At 41.3% G+C, this 20,006-nt stretch overlaps 1 long non-coding RNA gene across 7 annotated transcripts in view; it reads right to left on the bottom strand.

Moving 5' to 3' along the window:
* The window catches only part of LOC117359550, a 449,501-nt gene that overhangs the window by 136,881 nt on the left and 292,614 nt on the right, over window positions 1-20,006 (bottom strand). For all 7 annotated transcript variants that reach the window (XR_004539260.1, XR_004539261.1, XR_004539263.1 and 4 more), the window contains one exon: window positions 8,443-8,540. This is a non-coding gene — a long non-coding RNA (uncharacterized LOC117359550). The remainder of the gene's footprint in view (window positions 1-8,442; window positions 8,541-20,006) is intronic.

Genomic DNA, 20,006 nt, shown 5'->3' with positions numbered 1-20,006 from the left:
AGTACAGATCCTTCCTCGCCCTGAGACACCTGTGGCGCGGTTAGGCACTTCTGTGGAGCGCCCTGCTCCAACCTAGCTTTTACACTGGGACTGGGTCCTTATGCCTACAAATGGGTACTGAGGCAGCATGATGAGGAGCTTGGAGCACCATTGGGACCGGGGCTGCACAGTCAGGCACTTAGTTGCGACACAGTCACCAAGTGCCACATAAAACGGCCAGACGGGCCAGATTTGGCCCCCGGGCCTTGTGTTTGACATGTGTGGTCTAGAGCTAACATGATTTTTTTCAGATCTATATTCTGATTATGTGTTTGAGTTGTCTGTGAATTTTATTGTGTATATTTCTAGTTGTAACCTACCTTGCAGAAAGAGGGGATACCCGTAAATAAAAAAAAAACAACAATTTATCTGGATGTACTAAACCTAGAAAAATATATGAAATTCGTTGAAATGACTAGACTATCTAAGACTAAGGGCCTGTTTTACAAAGCTGCACGGCAACAGTCCCAAAGCCCTTTAAATCTCTATGGGCTTCGGGTCCGTTACCGCAGTGACCCGCGCTAAAGGGCTTCGTAAAAGAGGCCCTAAATTGAAACATTATTTTGATGAAAATGGAAATCAAGGCAGGATAATGGAGCAGTTATATCAAACATCTAGGAGAGTAAGCCTTTGAAAAGGGAGTGCCAAGGTAATTTTCTCCTATAACATGTTAGGCACAAAGACTATTAAACCTCACTGGTAATAGCGCCGTTAATGAAGAAAGAGCTGTTTTTTGTATATTGAGGATCATAAATATGACTGTAGCCAGGTGAAACTTGGTATAACTAGAGGACCAGAAATAAATGAAAGAAAGGAAGAAGCATGAAGTCTGTTGACTAGGTTAAACTTGCAATACTGTGCCCAGGGGAGAAAAGTGATTTTTAGACAAGTGCACCAAGGAGTAATGGAAGATTAGGTTCTTACCTTTACTAATCTTCTTTCTTGAAACAGGAATATCAGTCTTTGCCAATGGGTATTTACCCTCCTTTACTGCGATGTCTATAAAGAGCCTAATTTACATATTCTTCAGCTCCTCTCACTGGGCTGTGCTAGATTTTCTCAGTCTGTATCAAAGCAATGAGTCACCCATAGAGTGGGTAAAAAAAGAAACGGGGATTCTCCCTGAGATAACACAAGTCAAGTTTCAAGTTTATTTAGGTCTTAATATACCGCTTTTATAAACAAAGTGGTTTCCAATTTATACAAAGTATTAAAAGTTTTTTTTTTTTTAAATACAAAATGGAACAAATTCACAGTTACAATACAGACATAACATGATACATATGGGCAGATGGGGAGGATACATTGCTTAAAATAAAATAAAATAAAAGGGAGGCAAAATATAAAAGGAATAAAGGGGATCTTTAATGTAAGGCCTGATGTCTGAGTTCTTTGAATAAGGAAAGCTAGGTATAGATATCAAAAGCATCTCTGAAAATAAATGTTTTGAGATTAGTTTTAAAGTTGTTGCGATTCTTTTCTTGTCTCAAGGTCGGTGGTATGACATTCCACAATATGGCTACGGTTACCAAAAAGATTGTTTTCCCTGTTGTATCATAAAATAACAGATGAACTGCAAGAAGGTATTGTTGAGAAGAACGTAGAGCCCTATGCGAATCATAAGGGATCAGCAATCTGTCTATGAATGAAGGAATATGATTAGATTGGACTCTGAAAGCAAGAAGTAGTATTTTAAAAGTAATCCTATGGGAAATAGGTAACCAGTGAGCTTTTATGAGGAGAGGGGTAACATGGTTGAATTTCTTAGCGTTAAAGATGATTTTTACAGCAGTGTTTTGAATGACTTGTAATCTCCTGATCTCTTTTTGGGTGATGCCCTGGTAAAGTGAATTTCAATAATCTAAAGTTGAAATTACTAACGAATGGATAAGGATGTTGATCAAATTGGAGTTGAGTAGTGACCTGAGGGACCTAATCATTTTTAGTTTGAAGAAACATTTTTGTACCACTGGGCTGGCAAAAGTGTGGAGGTGAGACAGCTCTAGATTCCGCCCAGGCCGACACCACCCCTCTGGTGGAATATGCATTTATTCCCACATGAGACTGTTTTCTGCTCCCGATATAAGCTGAAGAAATTGCCAGACAAATCCATCTTGAAATGGCCACCTTTGATGCTTACCGTCCCTGTCATGCTGCACCCAGGAGCCTGTAAGTTCGTTCTATCAGTGGCTTTGATGCCTTGAGACTCCTTATTCAGGGGTTCTTTACCTGGGAAAGGAAGCAGCTCCTACAGAGCCAGACTGCAGCTTCAAGTGGACCTATGGAGCTAGCCTGCTATATGCCACTATCTGAGCTCGGGGACTGTTCTCCTGGGAGCATGTTTGCTTTCTGACCTCATCAGAGGCTTAAGTATAGACTGTATGCGCCTTGAGTAAGAGCCCTTGGGGTATCAGGGTGCAGGCTGCGTTTTCCCGTCCCCGGTCACGTGTCAAGGTTCTGAGGGGGCAGAGGTTTCACAGATGGTGTCCGTCCAAATGGCAGCCCGAAGATCCTGAATATTGGACTGTTTGGAGAAAAACTGAGGCAGAAATTCCTTTCCCTTCACTTTGGCTGCAGCGACAGAGCTGAAAGGTAGGCACTTCTGAGACTTTGAGTACAGCCCCATTATTTCCTATGGGAAAATCGGGGGTGGGGTGGGGGGGGTCTAAAAACATTTCAGCGTTTTTAAAAATCTTTTTCAAATTGTTTTCAGGAGCCGTTTTTGTCACAAATTTACTGGCAGCGGCCATCTTGGATTTTATCAATCTTTTTTTTAATTTCTTTTTTAAGCCTCATAATCCCCTCAGTTTTATAAAAAAAAAAAAATCAGGGAAGGATTCCACAGCCTCTAATCAGATGAATTCATGTGTAACATAGTAAATGACAGTAGATAAAGACCTGAACGGTCCATCCAGTCTACCCATACGTTATACCCATTAAAAAATACATGATTAAATTAACTTGTCTCTTCTTTGATATTTCTATGGCTTGTGCCAGACTTCCTGCGGAGCATTCATGAACAGCATGCTGTGAAGAGGAGGCGGGAGCTTCACAAATGAGGAGGATGCGGGAGCTTCACGGGTCCTCTAGGGATAGGGAACTAACTTGGGTCCGGGAAATGGGCAGAAAATCCTAGCTGATACCTGTTTTTGGCAATGGTACAAAAACGCAAGTGTGCCAAATATGGGGACCCCTTGCAAGCCTTGTTTGGGGTCCAGAGGGAGTCAGTTTCGGCCCGTGTGTGTGGCTTTTTCCCAGAATTTGTCTAAGCTTTATTCTATGGTGCCAGAGTTTCAACAGCAGTTTGAGCAACCGAAGGTGAATTTGGCAGTGGCTCAGGTTCCCAAGCGCACAGCCCTCCTAGTGAAGGAGGAGTGATGCTTATAGATTCCCAGAATCACAGGGTGGACATGGTCTTAAAGAATCCTTTTAAACTGTCTTCGTTGGACATTAAGGCTGTAGCAGCTGCTTCATGTGCAGCATCAAATGGATCATCAAATGGTTTGGTTTGATATAACGGCTAAAGTGGAGCGCGGCTGCATGATACTTAAAATCCTAGATTTCAAATGTATAGACTTTAATGCAATAGGAGAGTACCTGAAGAAAGAGCTGTTAGGATGGGAGGACATAAGAGATGTGGAAAGACAGTGGTCTAAGCTGAAAGGAGCGATAAAAATGGCTATGAACTTTTATGTGAAGAAAATCAATAAAAACAAGAGAAAAAGGAAGCCGATATGGTTCTCCAAACTAGTGGTGAAGAAAATAAAGGCGAAAGAGTTGGCGTTCGTGAAATATTAAAAAACCCAAGAAGAGGAGTGCAGAAAGGACTACAGGGTGAAACTGAAAGAAGCCAAGAGAGAGATAAGTCTGGCGAAAGCACCGTCGGAAGAACAAATGGCTAAAAATGTAAAAAAGGGAGACAAAATTTTTTTCAAATATATTAGTGAAATGAGGAAGATGAAAAATGGAATTGCTAAACTAAAAGATGCTGGGAACCGATATGTGGAGAGTGATGAGGAAAAAGCAAATGTGCTAAACAAATACTTCTGTTCTGTGTTCCACAGAAGAAAATCCTGGAGAAGGACCGAGATTGTCTGGCAAAGTTACACGAGAAAATGGAGTAGATTCTACGCCGTTCATGGAGGAGAGTGTTTATGAGCAACTTGAAAAACAGGAGGTGGACAAAGCAATGGGACCAGACAGGATCCATCCCAGGATACTCTGGGAACTCAGAGAGGTTCTGGCGAGTCCTATTAAAGACTTGTTCAACAAATCTCTGGAGACAGGAGTAGTTCCTGAGGATTGGAGGAGAGCGGATGTGGTCCCTATTCACAAAAGTGGTCACAGGGATGAAGCAGGAAACTACAGGCTGGTGAGCCTCACTTCAGTTGTTGGAAAAATAATGGAACTGTTGCTGAAAGAAGGATAGTGTACTTCCTTGAATCTAATGGGTTACAGGATCCGAGGCAACATGGCTTTACAAAAGGTAAATCGTGCCAAACGAACCTGATTGAATTTTTTGATTGGGTGACCAGAGAGCTGGATCGAGGACATATGCTAGATGTAATTTACTTAAATTTCAGCAAAGCCTTTGATATGGTTCCTCATAGGAGGCTGTTGAACAAACTTGAAGGGCTGAAGTTAGGACCCAAAGTGGTGAACTGGGTTAGAAACTGGCTGTCGGACAGACGCCAGAGGGTGGTGGTTAATGGAAATCGCTCAGAGGAAGGAAAGGTGAGTAGTGGAGTCCCTCAGGGTTCGGTGCTGGGGCCGATCCTGTTCAATATGTTTGTGAGTGACATTGCTGAAGGGTTAGAAGGAAAAGTGTGCCTTTTTGCAGATGATACCAAGATTTGTAACAGAGTTGACACCGAAGAGGGAGTGGAAAATATGAAAAAGGATCTGAAAAAGTTAGAGGAATGGTCTAATGCCTGGCAACTAAAATTCAATGCAAGGAAATGCAGAGTAATGCATTTGGGGATTAATAATCGGAAGGAACCGTATATGCTGGGAGGTGAGAAGCTGATATGAACGGACGGGGAGAGGGACCTTGGGGTGATAGTGTCCAAAGATCTAAAGGCGAAAAAACAGTGTGACAAGGCAGTGGCTGCTGCCAGAAGGATGCTGGGCTGTATAAAAAGAGGCGTAGCCAGTAGAAAAAGAAGGTGTTGATGCCCCTGTACAGGTCATTGGTAAGGCCCCACTTGGAGTATTGTGTTCAGCTTTGGAGACCGTATCTGGCGAAGGACTTAAGAAGACTTGAAGCGGTCCAGAGGAGGGCGACAAAAATCATAGGAGGTTTGCGCCAGAAGACGAATAAGGAGAGACTGGAAGCCCTGAATATGTATACCCTAGAGGAAAGGAGGGACAGGGGAGATATGATTCAGATGTTCAAATACTTGAAGGGTATTAACGTAGAACAAAATCTTTTCCAGAGAAAGGAAAATGGTAAAACCAGAGGACATAATTTGAGGTTGAGGGGTGGTAGATTCAAAGGCAATGTTAGGAAATTCTACTTTACAGAGAAGGTGGTGGAAGCCTGGAATGCGCTTTCGAGAGAGGTGGTGGAGAGTAAAACTGTGACTGAGTTCAAAGAAGCGTGGGATAAACACAGAGGATCTAGAATCAGAAAATAATATTAAATATTGAACTAAGGCTAGTACTGTGCAGACTTGCACGGTCTGTGTCTGTGTATGGCCGTTTGGTAGAGGATGGGCTGGGGAGGGCTTCAGTGGCTGGGAGGGTGTAGATGGGCAGGAGTTGGTTTTAACAGAGATTTCGGCAGTTGGAACCCAAGCACAGTACCAGGTAGAGCTTTGGATTCTTGCCCAGAAATATCTAAGAAAAAATCAGGTTGGGCAGACTGGATGGACCATTCGGGTCTTTATCTGCTGTCATCTACTATGTTACTAGCATGTGCCTGTCACACAAGATTGTGCCTGGTACCATCGGCGGAGGTTGACGCCTACCCCAGCTTGTGCTGGAGGGCATGGATTATGTGGTGGACGCCTTGCATGACCTCATAAGGGTTCTAAGCAAGGTCTCTGCTTATACAGTGTCAGCTCGCAGGACTTTGGATCCACCACTGGACTAGAGATTTGATCTCTAAGGCAACATTGATCAGGCTCCTCTTCAAGGGTCACATGCTTTTCAGAAAGGGGCTGATGACCTCATGGCTAACGTGGCAGACTGCTGTCCTAAGTCTCTCCCTGACAGAGAGCCTCACCATCCTCCTGGGGGGTAATCACATCAATTGTTGTCCCTCCTGCAGGTTTTGCCTGAATTCCAAGGGCTCTTCCATCCAGAAATATTTCCAAGGGTACAGACAACACAATAGCTACCCAAGACACCAGCAGACTTCGGTATCTCGTATCAGTCCCTCTACCAAGAAGTCCCAATGATGCCAGGTCTACAGCCACTACAAAGAAGAGTCCAACATGAAAAGATCCCACAAACACCTAACAACAGATAAAGCAGTGGGAACAGACAATGAGCATTGCACAAGAGCCAGCAGTATGAAATAAAGCCTTGTTTATTTCAATCTGGGACATACAGTAATATGGACCTGACAGAGTACTGTGTTTCGGCAAACATAAGCACCTGCATCAGGGGTCACTGTAACATAGGATTAACAGAGTAAAACAGTTTCTTTGTGGAGGTGGGGAACCCTGTACCTAGCCTCAGAAACCTTTAAAATTAACTTTTAAGGACCCCCACTGATTTTCCCATAGGCTGTGACATCATTACTGTATTTTTCGCTCCATAAGACGCAGTTTTTTTCCACCCAAAAGTGGGTGGAAATTTCGGTGCGTCTTAAGAAGCGAAGGTGCAAAATTTGAATCCCCCACACAGCTGCAACAGCCCCCCCAAGCACCATCCGCACCACCTTGTCCGCAAGCCCCTCCATACAATTGCAAAACATCCCCCTGTGCCGCACCTCCTTTCAGCACTGCTCGCCACCCCCAGTATAATTACAAAGCACTCCCCCTGCGCTGCAGCCGCACTACCTTTTTCTTTTAAACAAACCCCCCGCTGCTGTCGTTGCCGCCACCGTCAAACCTTTTTCCAAGCCTGGTGGTTTAGCGTACAGCTCTGTATTCCAAGCAGCAGGCAAACGAGTCAGGAGCGTGGCGGTTAGGGCCAAGCTTTACACCCCCCGCTTGGGCCTGCGCCACTCTTCAAATGGCTGGCTGCAGTTCTCATGGGACTTGCGAGAACTGCCAGCAGCCATTCGGAAAGCGGCGCAGGCCAAAGTGGGAGCGTATAAATCTTGGCCCTGACCGCCCCACTCCTGAATCATGCGCCTGCTGGCCAGAAATAGTAAGGAGCCGTCGAGGGAGGGAGGAAAGAATTAAAAAAGGTATGGGGTAAAAAAAAAAAAAAAAAAGGTACAGGGGAGTATGATTAAAAAGGTGCAAGGGGGATGATTAAAGGTACAATGGGGGGATAATTAAAAAGGTGCAAAGGGGATGATTAAAGGTACAATGGGGAGATGATTAAAAAGGTGCAAGGGATGATTAAAGGTATGGGGGATGATTAAAAAAGGTACTGGTGGTACGATTTAAGGTACCGGGGGGCACGTGGGGGATGGGGGATGATTACTGGGGAGTACATGGAGGTATGGGACTTGCCTGTCACTAGGCCTGCTTGCCCTGTGCCCTGTCCCAGCCTACCACTAGACCACCAGAGGGGGGGACAGGATGCAGAGCCTGGCAAGGAGTGTGGAGGTGGGTGCAGAGCCTGGCATGGAGAATTTGGTTCAGAATGGGTTTTTTCTTGTTTTCCCTCCTCTTAATCTAGGGTGCGTGTTATGGTCAGGTGCGTCTTATGGAGCGAAAAATACGGTACTCATCGTGCCATGCATGGAAGTCACACAGCCTGCACTCAAACCCACTGTGGGCGAAACATGCACCAAAGGAAACGGTCCCTAAGCCTCTGGACTATTAATGCAGGCTGGCCACACAGGAATCATTCAAAGCATGTGCCTTTGGGCTACAGACCTCTGCTCTGAGTGTCTGTATCTTCTCGCAGCCAGAGATGTCTTGGGGGAACCAAGAACCTCTGCAGCACCAAAACAAAAGCCTCACTTATGGGAGAAAACCCCAAAAAATAAAGAAAATATACGCAAATAGAACAGAGAAGCCTATAACTTTGCTGTAGAGTATAAGACTGAGGAAATCTAGCACATCCCAGAGTAAGAGGAGAGGAGCTGACGAATATGTAAATTAGGCTCTCTACAGACTTTGCAGTAGAGTAGGGTAAATACCTGTTAATCAAGACTGATATTCCTGTTGCACTAGAAACAAAGATTTGACAGGCTAGAACTACATAAGCTGCCAAGTATAAAGGCTGTCAATCTTGTCCATAACATTATGTTGATTTTGATGTAGACCCAAAACTCACCATGATGTTTTAAGGAGGTCTATAAAGGTAGCAGGAACAAACTTGAAAAAGATATTCCTAGGTGATCACACAATTCCTCTTGAAGATTATCTTTTGTCCTGAAACCACAAAAAACAAGCGAAGTTGAAAAAACTAAACTTTATTAACACTAAATTTTAGAAGACTAGATATTTAGAATATGATGCCCTAGGTTTCAGCTATTTATTGTTTCAGGGATCTTAAAATTCACATTGTTTTTTTAATGACCTTTCTGCTTGTTGTTTTTCGTGTGTTCTGCATGGGATTTACCTTTCTTGTTTGTTGCTGTTATATATTGAACCCTCACGATATAGGTCCATGAGCATATACAGTACTGTTCTTTGAGTAGGGTATGAGGGTATACAACTTTATACTAGGAATGTGCATTTCTTTGAAATGACATAGGAAATGTCAACGACATATCCCATGTTGTTTCATGCCATCGTTAAATAGAAACAAGCAGAAAACATACATAATGGAGGGTAGTCCTATAAATGGCGCTAAAAATTGAGCACTTAACGGTATTCTATAACAGATGCTCTTGGACTGGTATCCTTTATAGAACAGTGTAGCACCGGAATTCACAATCAACTTTAGGTGCAGGAAATTATACCAAATGAAATCAGATGTAAATCCCAGCATGTAAATAGGATGCAAATCCTCCAAATTTTATAACATTGCACACATTTTCCTAGCCCAAACATGCCTTTGCCATGACCATGCCCTCCTTTGCAGACCAACACGGAAACACTTAGGCACTATTCTATAAATTGGTGTGCAACTGTGTTTTTTGTATGGATCGGTTGCTTCTGCCCATTTTTGCCACCTTGGATTGGTTAGAAATGCTTTTATCACACCGAAAATTCAGAGCAGAAATAGTGCTTAATGTTTTGTGCCTATATAGAATTTTCTCCAATGTGATTTTTCTGTGCCACCAATGGTGCATTGCATGCTCTTTCAGAAACAGTGCATACTATTCATAAAGCCTCTGGATTAAACATATGGTGCCCAAATTTGGGGCTGATCCAAGATGCACATGCAACTTAATTGAACAAGCCATTAATGAGCAATAATTAGGGACTAACAATCAAATACTGACATTAATTGGTACCAATTAGGATTTGTACATACCAACTGGCTGTGAACTATTCTATAACACTGGGGAGTCCAAATTTCATGGAGTGCACCTCAAAATGTGGCATGATCATGAGAGAGGATTGAGCAGATCAGAGCATTCCGAAAAGTTGTGTTTGGTGTTATAGAATATGGATTCACATCCAACTTGAATGCAAGGATGTATACCAGGTTCCAACTTGCATAGGCCCAATGCGCAATTCTGGGCACTAGAATATGTTCTCTGGACATATCCTTTGTACATAAGAAGATATGAATTGCCAGACAACAGCAGATTGAAGGTCCATCAAGCCCAGCATCCTGTTTCCAACAGAGTCCAACCAATGTCCCAAATACCTAGCTAGATCCCAACTAGTAAAACAGATTTTATGCTGCTTATCCTAGGAATAGGCAGTGGATTTCCTCAAGCCATCTCAATAATGGCCTATAGACTTCTCTTTTAGGAAATTATCCAAACTTTTATTAAACCCTGCTAAACTGATTTCACCACATTCTCCATCAATGAATTTCAGAGTTCCAGAGAATAGCACTTAGGGCTTCTTTTACAAAGGTGCGTTAGGGCCTTAACGTGCGGAACAGCGCACGCTAAAATGCTGCGCGTGCTAGCCGCTATCGCCTCTTCTTGAGCAGGCGGTAGTTTTTTGGGTAGCGTGCGCTAATCTGGTGTGCGCGCTAAAAATACTAGCGCACCTTTGTAAAAGGAGCCCTTAGTACCAATTTTTGCCAGTGCTGAATTTTGAGTGCCATTTATAGAAACCCCCCCCCCCCCAAAGAGTGTACACACTATTTGTGATTTCCCAATAGCATGCGGTTTTGGAAAGGTATGCACTCTTTTCAAAAGAGTTCACTCTCTTAAGGACATTTCTTCCGTGATGACAGAATGTAAAAATAAAACAAAAAAGGAACATTCCTGGGAACAACACAGGAAATGACAGAAAACTAACATTTTCTGGCTGCACACCCCTACGCTATACAAACCTCAGAGGTTATAACAGTTGCAGAAAAATAAAACGTTAAGAGATACTACCATATGGTATTATTTAGTGTTACATAGCCAAATAGATTGCCCAGCAACTTTTCAAGTACTATAAAATAAAGGCATTCAACATATGGAAAAATTATTTTCTTTCTAAATATTCAACATATTCAGAACATTAACTCTCTCTCTAGCTAATGATTTTTTAATCTACAGGCAGCTCATTAAACATTTTTCAAATAAGCTTTTCCACATGGGTTTACAACTGCTAAACTATGATGGCACAAGAGATCTTGCTGCTGGATAGAAGATATCTGTTCTCTGAAGAACAAGCAAAGATCTGTTTTTCTTTAAAACTTCATCCAAAAGATAACTTCTGGGCCACTATTTCCTCTATTGTTAAAAATGCTGCTGGTGGAAGGAAGAATGAGGTACTGGCAATACATCTCACCATTGTACTAGAAACATCAATACTTTAAGAGGTACCTTTTGTTGTAGTGAAGATAGAGATAAGATTTTGATAAATTTCTTTAGGAAACGTTTGGCACATTTTCATCGTTCCCCCAATATATGTTCATCCTAATGTTTCTCGCAGAACTCAGTTGGTTCTGCAAGAGTTTCTTAAATTGAAGTCTAGGGCTTTGTCCCTTGGAAGGACTTTTTTCCTGAAGTTTCACAGGCAGTATCAGGTGAGATTTTAGGAAAAGGATGCATTTTTCTGGAACCTTCTCATCTAGACAAACTGATACAAGAATTAGCTAGGGCTATTTCAACTGGATAGTTTGTGTGTGGTAGTGTGATTATTTAAACAAGGGTTTGTTTATTTTAGGTTTAATTAGATATGCAGGGATTGTTAAGGGTGACTGTGAGATTATCATTTTCTTACCCTTTTAAAATTTTTCTATAGCTTTAATACTTGGGAGTACTGGTTGACAAGTTGATGAAGCCATCCGCGTAATGTGTGGCGGCAGCAGCGAAGAGGGCAAACAAAATGCTAGGAACTATTAAGGGGATCGGAGAAGGTTATCATGCCTTTGTACCGGGCCATGGTACGCCCTCACCTGGAATACTGCATCCAGCACTGGTCGCCATACATGAAGGACACAGTGCTACTCAAAAGGGTCCAGAGAAGAGCAACTAAAATGGTTAAGGGGCTGGAGGAATTGCCGTACAGCAAGAGATTAGAGAAACTGGGCCTCTTCTCCCTCGAAAAGAGGAGACTGAGAGGGGACATGATAGAAACATTCAAGATATTGAAAGGAATAGACTTAGTAGATAAAGACAGGTTGTTCACCCTCTCCAAGGTAAGAAGAACGAGAGGGCACTCTCTAAAGTTAAAAGGGGATAGATTCCGTACAAATGTAAGGAAGTTCTTCTTCACCCAGAGAGTGGTGGAAAACTGGAACGCTCTTCCGGAGGTTGTTACGGGGAAAACACCCTCCAGGGATTCAAGACAAGGTTGGACAAGTTCCTGCTGAACCAGAACCTATGCAGGTAGGGTTGATCTCATTTAGGGCTCTGGTCTTTGATCTGGGGGCCGCCGCGGGAGCGGACTGCAGGGCGCGATGGACCACTGGTCTGACCCAGCAGTAGCAATTCTTTATGTTCTTATGTACTGTATAAGGCTATTAACTTCATTACTTTATTAGAGTCACTCCTCCCAATTTCCTTATTTCTGTAATAATCTTTGTGGTTAATGTTTAACATACAATTTTATATTGTATAGAGTGATTTCCTTTGTTGTAAAGAAGATTATGTTTAGCTATTTTGTTTAATGTAATTGATAATAATTTAAAAAAGTAACTTTTCTGATCTCACAGGATGCTAAATGCTCAATTAGGGTCCCTTATCACAGCAGAAAATTGCTGCTGGCAACCCCATGAAGGATCTACAATTCTGAAAGGTACTGATGACAGAAGATAATGGTGGAACTAATGAAATTAAAACAGAAGTGACTGCCCTTGCAGTCAAAAGAGTGGATGAATTGGAAGAAGATATTACGACAGGTATTAGAGAAAGAATCAAAGAATTTGAAATTTTGTAGAGAATAGAAAGTAATGACTCAGTGAAATTAATGGAGATGTTTCTGCAAATGTTTATGTGACTTGTTAATATATGATTTTGAAAGTGAAATAGCAGAGAGGCCTGGATTTTGTAAACAGTGCCATTAGCGGCGGTTGCCTGCAAAAGCGGCACTATTCTACGTCCATAATGCAACGACGCTGTTTTCAGAATCGTGCCCATGTCTAAAGTAGGCTTCAGAAATGTAGGCCAAGGTTTTACAGTCCTACACTTCCGTAGCCTACTTTACATGAGAATCTTGTTCATAGAGGCGCCAAAGGATACCTACATCAACTTTTCCTGGTGCAAACCGTGCCTACTTTAGACATAGACGTCCTTAAGCACCCCTATGAATGTGGTTCAGTGGCGCTTTTAGGAGGTGTCTGCAGATGCCTACATTTTTTCCTTTTTGTTTTTTAATTGGTTTTACAATGGCGCGGTCAATTACCGTGCCATTTATCACCAATTAAACCAATTAAGTTAGGCGGCAGTAGGGCACCTACTTTTGACTTTTAGCACAGTTTTGAAAATTTGGGCCAAAATGCCGCTCAAATCAAAACCCCCAAATCAAAAAATACTCAAGAACAATAGTGATTTATATTTTGAGATACCCTTATGCACTGTATATATTCGAATATAGGATGAGATTTTTGGTCAAAAAAAGGCCCAAAAATGGGGGTCTTGTAACTCAGTGACCACCCGACCTCCTCCCGGACTTGTTGCAGGCCTCTGTTGGCCTGCCTTATGAGCTAGTAGGCTGGGACAGGAGGGATCAGAGAATTGCAGGGAGGGAATGAGGCTGGGTGCAGAACTTGGCAGGGAAGGGGGCCGAGGGCAGATCCTGGCAGTGGAGGGCATGAAGTAAGGAACACTGGGTGTAGATCCTGGCAGGACATGGCACTTGAATATTTGGCCCCCGTCTTATATTTGAGTCAACCATTTTCCCTCCTTTTGGGGGGAGGAAATAGAGGTTTCAACTTATATTCGGATCGACTTATATTTGAGTATATACGGTACTAGAAATCCTGAAAAACAAGGTACAAGCATCTGGATTGCAGCAAGAAAAAGAAAATCTAATACCAATCTAAGGGCCCCTTTAATCAAGCTGCACTAAAGATTTTTAGTGTGAGTTGGTGCGGTAAATAGAATTCCTATATGCGTTGGAACACTTATCTCGATGGCCTGCACTAAAAACCTCTAGCGCAGCTTGAAGAAGGGTGGGTGGGGGGGGGGGAAGTGGTGAAGAAATCACAGCTCAGAAAAAGAAAGATATGTTTTGGCAATGAGAAAGAGAAATACGAAACCTAAGTTTGGCTTTTTCTGTGCAATGAGCAAAAGTCACTGTGAATAATAACACTAAAACTGCTGAGGATACTGAACTGCTGCAAAATTATACTGCAAAGAAGAATCTGTATTTGGGCTAGGGTTTAAGAATGATATTCTTTTAACCCTAATGAATGGAGCTGATGCCATTAGCTTTTATTAGGCAACTTCTCATTCTTCTGGTTTATACTAGCCTACCCTCTTCCTTAAGATATTTTGGTCCCATCCCTCTTAAAACCTTAAATAATGACAATGCCTTAAACTGGATTTCCTTCAAAAATGGTAAAGGAGCTCAGTTAATACAGGAACTATGTTGCTTAATAACTGAAGTCACTTTGAAAGTTCTCTCCCAGAGCTCCAAATGTAAAAGGTATCATGAGTTGTACTTTCTATAGAAATGTTTTCTTACTGGAACCAAAGATCAAATTTCTATTACTGTTCCTTTTTATAATAATTCTAAGCCTTTGCAAGGCACTGTGGGGTCCTTTTACTAAAGCGCGCTAGTCGTTTTAGTGCGCGTTCATAGACTATAATGGACATGTTAGTGTTTAGCGCGCACTAAACCAGCTAGCGCGCCTTAGTATAAGGAGCCCCGTATGTATAAATGAGCCTGAACCAAACCCTTTATGCAGTATGATTTGGTATTTTACTGCTGGATACAGTGCTTAACGAACCATATAGCGGACATTACTTGCTTATTATCAGTACATCATGAGAACATTAACAACATGGTCACTGCTAATCAGTTTTGAGAGCTGTGCCCTAACCAAAAATCCCGCCTTTCCTTTCACAGCTGTTTTTTTTTAAATTCAATTTTTTATTGAAACTTTGAAAATACAAAAAGTAGCAATTAGTACTAAATGGTACAAAATAGTACAAAAATGACTGAATATAAAAAATATACAGTAAATTGAATAACAGGAATACTTGTAAATTATATTATATTTTGGTGAGGTCCTTTTGTAAATATACATCAACTAACTGATGCCCCGGCGTTGCACGGGTATTTAATTATAGCAATAACACTGTAAATGGATTCAAATAAAGATACTTTATAGTGGTGAATGAAATTATTTTTTAACAGCTTTATAAAAAGTACAATATTCAAATTATAATGTGAAATATTTGACAAAATGAATACAATACAACTAACACAAAACTTGATTATAAACAACATTTTTAGTTTCACCTCCAGGAGCAAGAACATATAAATTCTTGGGTGAACCCACCCTTGAGCAAGCAACATAGAGTTGTCCATGGGAAAAACAGGGGGATCTTAAATCCACTCCACAGTATGTAATAGTCTGTCCCTGTGATTTGTTGATTGTGATAGAGAATGCAAGTCTCACTGGAATTTGCAATCTCTTAAACTGAAAAGGAAGATATGTTGGAATAAGTGGCATCCAAAAGTTTCAGTATTGATTTAAACAACTCAATATGTGGAAACTCAGGTTGAAAAGAAACTCCATGCAGTTTTTTCCCGGTTCAGAATGGAACCTGTGTTCCTAGTTCAGCATATGTGAGTACTCATGTAATGTAATAACATTATGAACTGGGGTGCATGAAGGAAACAGTTACAAACACAGTTAGAACATACAAACTCTATATGTATGGTGTCCGTGGTAGAATAGAAACGATGTCCCTAGTGGTTATAGTGTCATAGAAAGTGTTTTATAGTTGGAATTACTGTGAGAATGGCAGCTTTTTACATCTTTTCCATTGACATGAATGGGTGAAATCTCATTTTCTGTTTGTAGCTCCGCCCACGTGTGCAGGTGGGCCGCGAGACCCCCAGAACATATCACCCCAGGTAGTGAGGGATCTGCATACCAAGTTTTGTTCAATTCGGTCAAGCCGTATTTGAAGTACTGTGAGAATGGCAGCTTTTTACAATTATACCATTGACATGAATGGGTGAAATTTGATGTTCTGTTTGTAGCTCCGCCCACGTGTACAGGTGGGCCGCGAGACCCCCAGAACATATCACCCCAGGTAGTTGGAATTACTGTGAGAATGGCAGCTTTTTACATTTTTTCCATTGACATGAATGTTTGAAATCTGATTTTATGTTTGTAGCTCCGCCCACGTGTGCAGGTAGGCCGCGAGACCCCCAGAACATATCACCCCAGGTAGTGAGGGATCAGCATACCAAGTTTCGTTCAAATCGGTCAAGCCGTTTTTGCATGATCGCGGCACATACATACATACACACATACATACCTCCGATTTTATATATATAGATAAGAGACCAAATAAAATGTTGAAAGGATAAAGAATTACATTTTTCAGCAACGTATTTATTTAAAAGTTTTCTATACTGTTTAAAAAGTAAAGAGTTCACATGTGTTAAAACAAACATAAATATGACAAATTAAAATATTTAAATCAACAGAGAACTACCGTATTTTTCGCTCCATAAGACACAGTTTTCCAAAAAATGGGGGGGGGAGTAAGTGCATCTTATAAAGCGAAGATACAAATTTAAGCCCGCTGCTGCCGCCGGTGCTGCATATTTTAACCTCCTCCCACTGCTGCCGCCACATATTTTTAAACTACCACCCCCGCCACCACTGCATATTTTAAATCCTCTCTGCCGAAGTCGCATATTTTAACCCTCCCTGCCGCCGCATATTAAAAAAAAAAAACCCACCACTGCTACAACTTTAATCCCACCCGCTCGCCCTCGTTCCTGGTGGTCTAGCAAATTTCCCGGTCAGTAGCGCAGAAAGATCCAGTAGAGGTCTGCAAGGTATTGGGAGGGAGAGGAGAAAGGATACATAATCTGGCAGGGAGGGAGGGGGGCTGGCTGCAAGATAGGGGAGGGGGCTGGATGCAGAACCCGGCAGAGAAATGAGGGAGGGGGAACAGGATGCAGAGCCTGGCACAGCAAGGCACCCCCCAGTTTATAGTCGAGTCAACCTTTTTTCCTTCTTTTTGGGGGAAAAAAGGTTACCTTGGTTTATACTCAAGGCAGTTTATATTCGAGTATATACAGTACTTGGGATATATAAGGACAACAAATGTTACAAATATCAAGGTACTTGACCATATAAAATTTGATGAATTAACATCAAAACCTTGTACTGAATCCTATACTTTACTGGCAACCAATGTAATTGCTTCAAAATGGGGGTCATATACATTAATTGATTTCTTCCCATCAAAACTCAAGCTGCTTTTACATTTTGAAATTGCTAAATATAATGTGTTGCAGTCAACTTTACAGAGTACTAAACTGCAAAATTGTACGGAAATCATATTGAGAGACTAACGATTTAAATTTTTTCAACAGATGTAATTTAAAAAAAAAAAAAAAAGATGTGTTCACAATCTGAGTTATTTGCACACCCATCTTCAGTTGTGAGTCCAATATAACTCCCAACAGACACAGCTCTCTCTGAATAGGGATAACACAGTCACTCAATCTCACATCCAGAGGCCAAACTTCTTCGTCCTTCTTTCCCATCATCATAAATTGTGCTTTCACACATTCAGAACCAATTTGTTCTTCTTCATCCATTTACCAATTTAACTTCTTGTCAAATTTCTTGCCCCAACTATCTACAGGAAAGAAAATTTGCACATCATCAGTGTAAAGCCGATGGTCAACATTCAATTTCACAAGAATTTCACCTATGGATGCCATATAAACATTGAAAAGAAGGGCTGATAGCGCTGACCCTTGAGGAACACATCACTTTATATTTACACTTTTAGAAACTTCACTTTTACTCGCAGCTTTCAATGATCTATCCATTAAATATGAAGTAAACCATTCAAGAACTTTTCCTTTTACTACCCTTAATTTCTGTAATTTGAAGAGCAATAAACCCAGGTCAACAGAGTCAAATGCACAAGAAACATCTAGTGACACTAAACAAAAGGTCTTTTTTTATCCATCCCCTGTCTAATTTGATCGGCGAGAGGGAGAATTAGAAGTCCTTGAGCATGCGCAGATTCATGCTCAAGGCAGGCAGGCAGAAGCCGGAGTTGTCAGGTCAAAAACGCGCCGGGACAAAGGCGCACTTTGTCTATGAACCGAAGCCGGAAGATTTTCTAGGCACACGAGCTGTGCCTGCATGCCGGTGCTGGTGCTAGACGGGGAGATGGGTAAATTTAAGTTGTACTGGCGGGGGGGGTGCCGGTTGGAGCGAGGGGGCCTTTGCGAGCGGGGGAAAGCGATGCCGGTTATCGGGGGGGGGGGGGGTGCTCGCAAATCGAATCAACACTCGGTTTGCGAGTCAAAAGTTTGCTGAGTGTTTTGCTCGTCTTGCAAAACACTCGCAAACAGGGTTACTCGCAAACCGAGGTTTGACTGTATATCCAATTTTTAATAAACAAACATACTGAAAAGAGTTTAAGCCTCCTACATTTTCCACATACTGGATTCATTGATCTAATATCGCTTTCCCAATAAAAGGTAAAACTGAAAACAGTCAATAATTACTCAAAACTGGATCTAGCTTTTTTTCCTTTTAACATAAGACTTTACCATTGCACATTTCATAGAACATGGAAATTTCCCCTCAACCAAAGACTTAGGGTTCCTTTTACTAAGCTGCGCTAGTGGTTTTAGCACGCGCTACAGTGCCGTGCACGCTAGACGCTAACGCCTCCATAGAGCTGGCGTTAGTATTAAATATTAAAATCCCCCAAAACATGAAAACTGCCATGAAAACTTGAGGTTTATCAAGTCATTAGGGCTTGAATGCGAGTCGATGGTATCTATCAAAATACAAAATTTTTCAAAATCAATAGGCAATCCTACTTTCCAAATATTCTCATTTACACTCCTATTATCACACAACTGCACTTTTTGCACATATTGTACTCTATCACAGTTTTTATCACTATACTCCCCACTTCTCCCAACATCCCATATCTTCCCGGTCCTATAATTACTGGAATTGTACCCACTGGAATTGCACCCTATTTTGCATATAAAATAATCAATCAATTAAAACCACACTTAAAATATCCCCCTCCTGTCAGAATATCACTTCAACCTTATCACTCCAACTCAAACAAATTAAAAACAAATAAACCAAAAGAATAAAATATTAATAAAATTACTAAATACAACAGATAGAATCTCTCATCAAATCAACATTACCTGACTGCAGTAACATTCCACATTTGAGACCCTACTAATTTAAAATCAACAAATACAAAAAAAATCTCTATAATAATTTACATAAAACAAAAATAAAACCAAAATTACTAAACAAAGTTGTTACGCAAAGCTGTGCGCCTTCAACTTGCTCCCATGCCCACCTCGATCCTATTCTCAAGAATCAGCTGTTCTCACCGAAAGAAAGTCATTGAAAAGGGACTTAGATAAAATAGCTCTCCCTTCCTTTCCATTTAAATCCCCGAGGCGTCTGACATGTATGATTCCTTCAAGATGTGCCTTCAAGATGTGTTTAATTTTATTGACATTTGATATACTGTCCTATCTTAGAGAAGTTCAAGGTGGTGTACAATTTCTTTCTTCTATTAGGTACTCCAAACAAATGGGACAAGAAGGCAATGTTCTAAACTTTTTATGTGATATCTCAGAGTACAGAAGTATGAAAGACCGTTCCATAAAGAAGGGCTAACAATTCACAGCACTTTTTGGGCCTGGTATCACTAATTGGTGATTTATTAAGAAATGAAGAATATGGTTACATATGGTTCAAAATACTGCAGAATGGCTGCTTTTGCAGAAGAGCTATGATGACCACATACAACCCTTGTCAAAATATTTGTGCTGGCTTGTTAAAGGTCAGGTTAAGTTAAAACATATTTGTTTAGTTTTTAAGTTAGTGGCCGGGGAAAGGTCCATGTTATCTGAAAGATAAACTGCTCCTGTATATTCTATTTGAGACCTCTCAGGTTCACAACAACTATTTGTACAACTTCCTGAAAAAGTTAGATACGACAACAGGAAAAATGACAAACCTCTATTTGCCTATGGCTACGATACTTCTGGTGTGGAATCCAATTCCTCTTAAAGCCTGGCAGAAGGAGTAGTTTTTCAAATTTTAGAAAAAATTCATAGGCCAAGCTA

This window comes from Geotrypetes seraphini, chromosome 4 (assembly GCF_902459505.1).
Source record: "Geotrypetes seraphini chromosome 4, aGeoSer1.1, whole genome shotgun sequence".
NCBI lineage: Eukaryota > Metazoa > Chordata > Amphibia > Gymnophiona > Dermophiidae > Geotrypetes > Geotrypetes seraphini.
The sequence above is the reverse complement of the archived record's forward strand: the minus strand, read 5'-3'. Positions and strand labels throughout refer to the sequence as shown.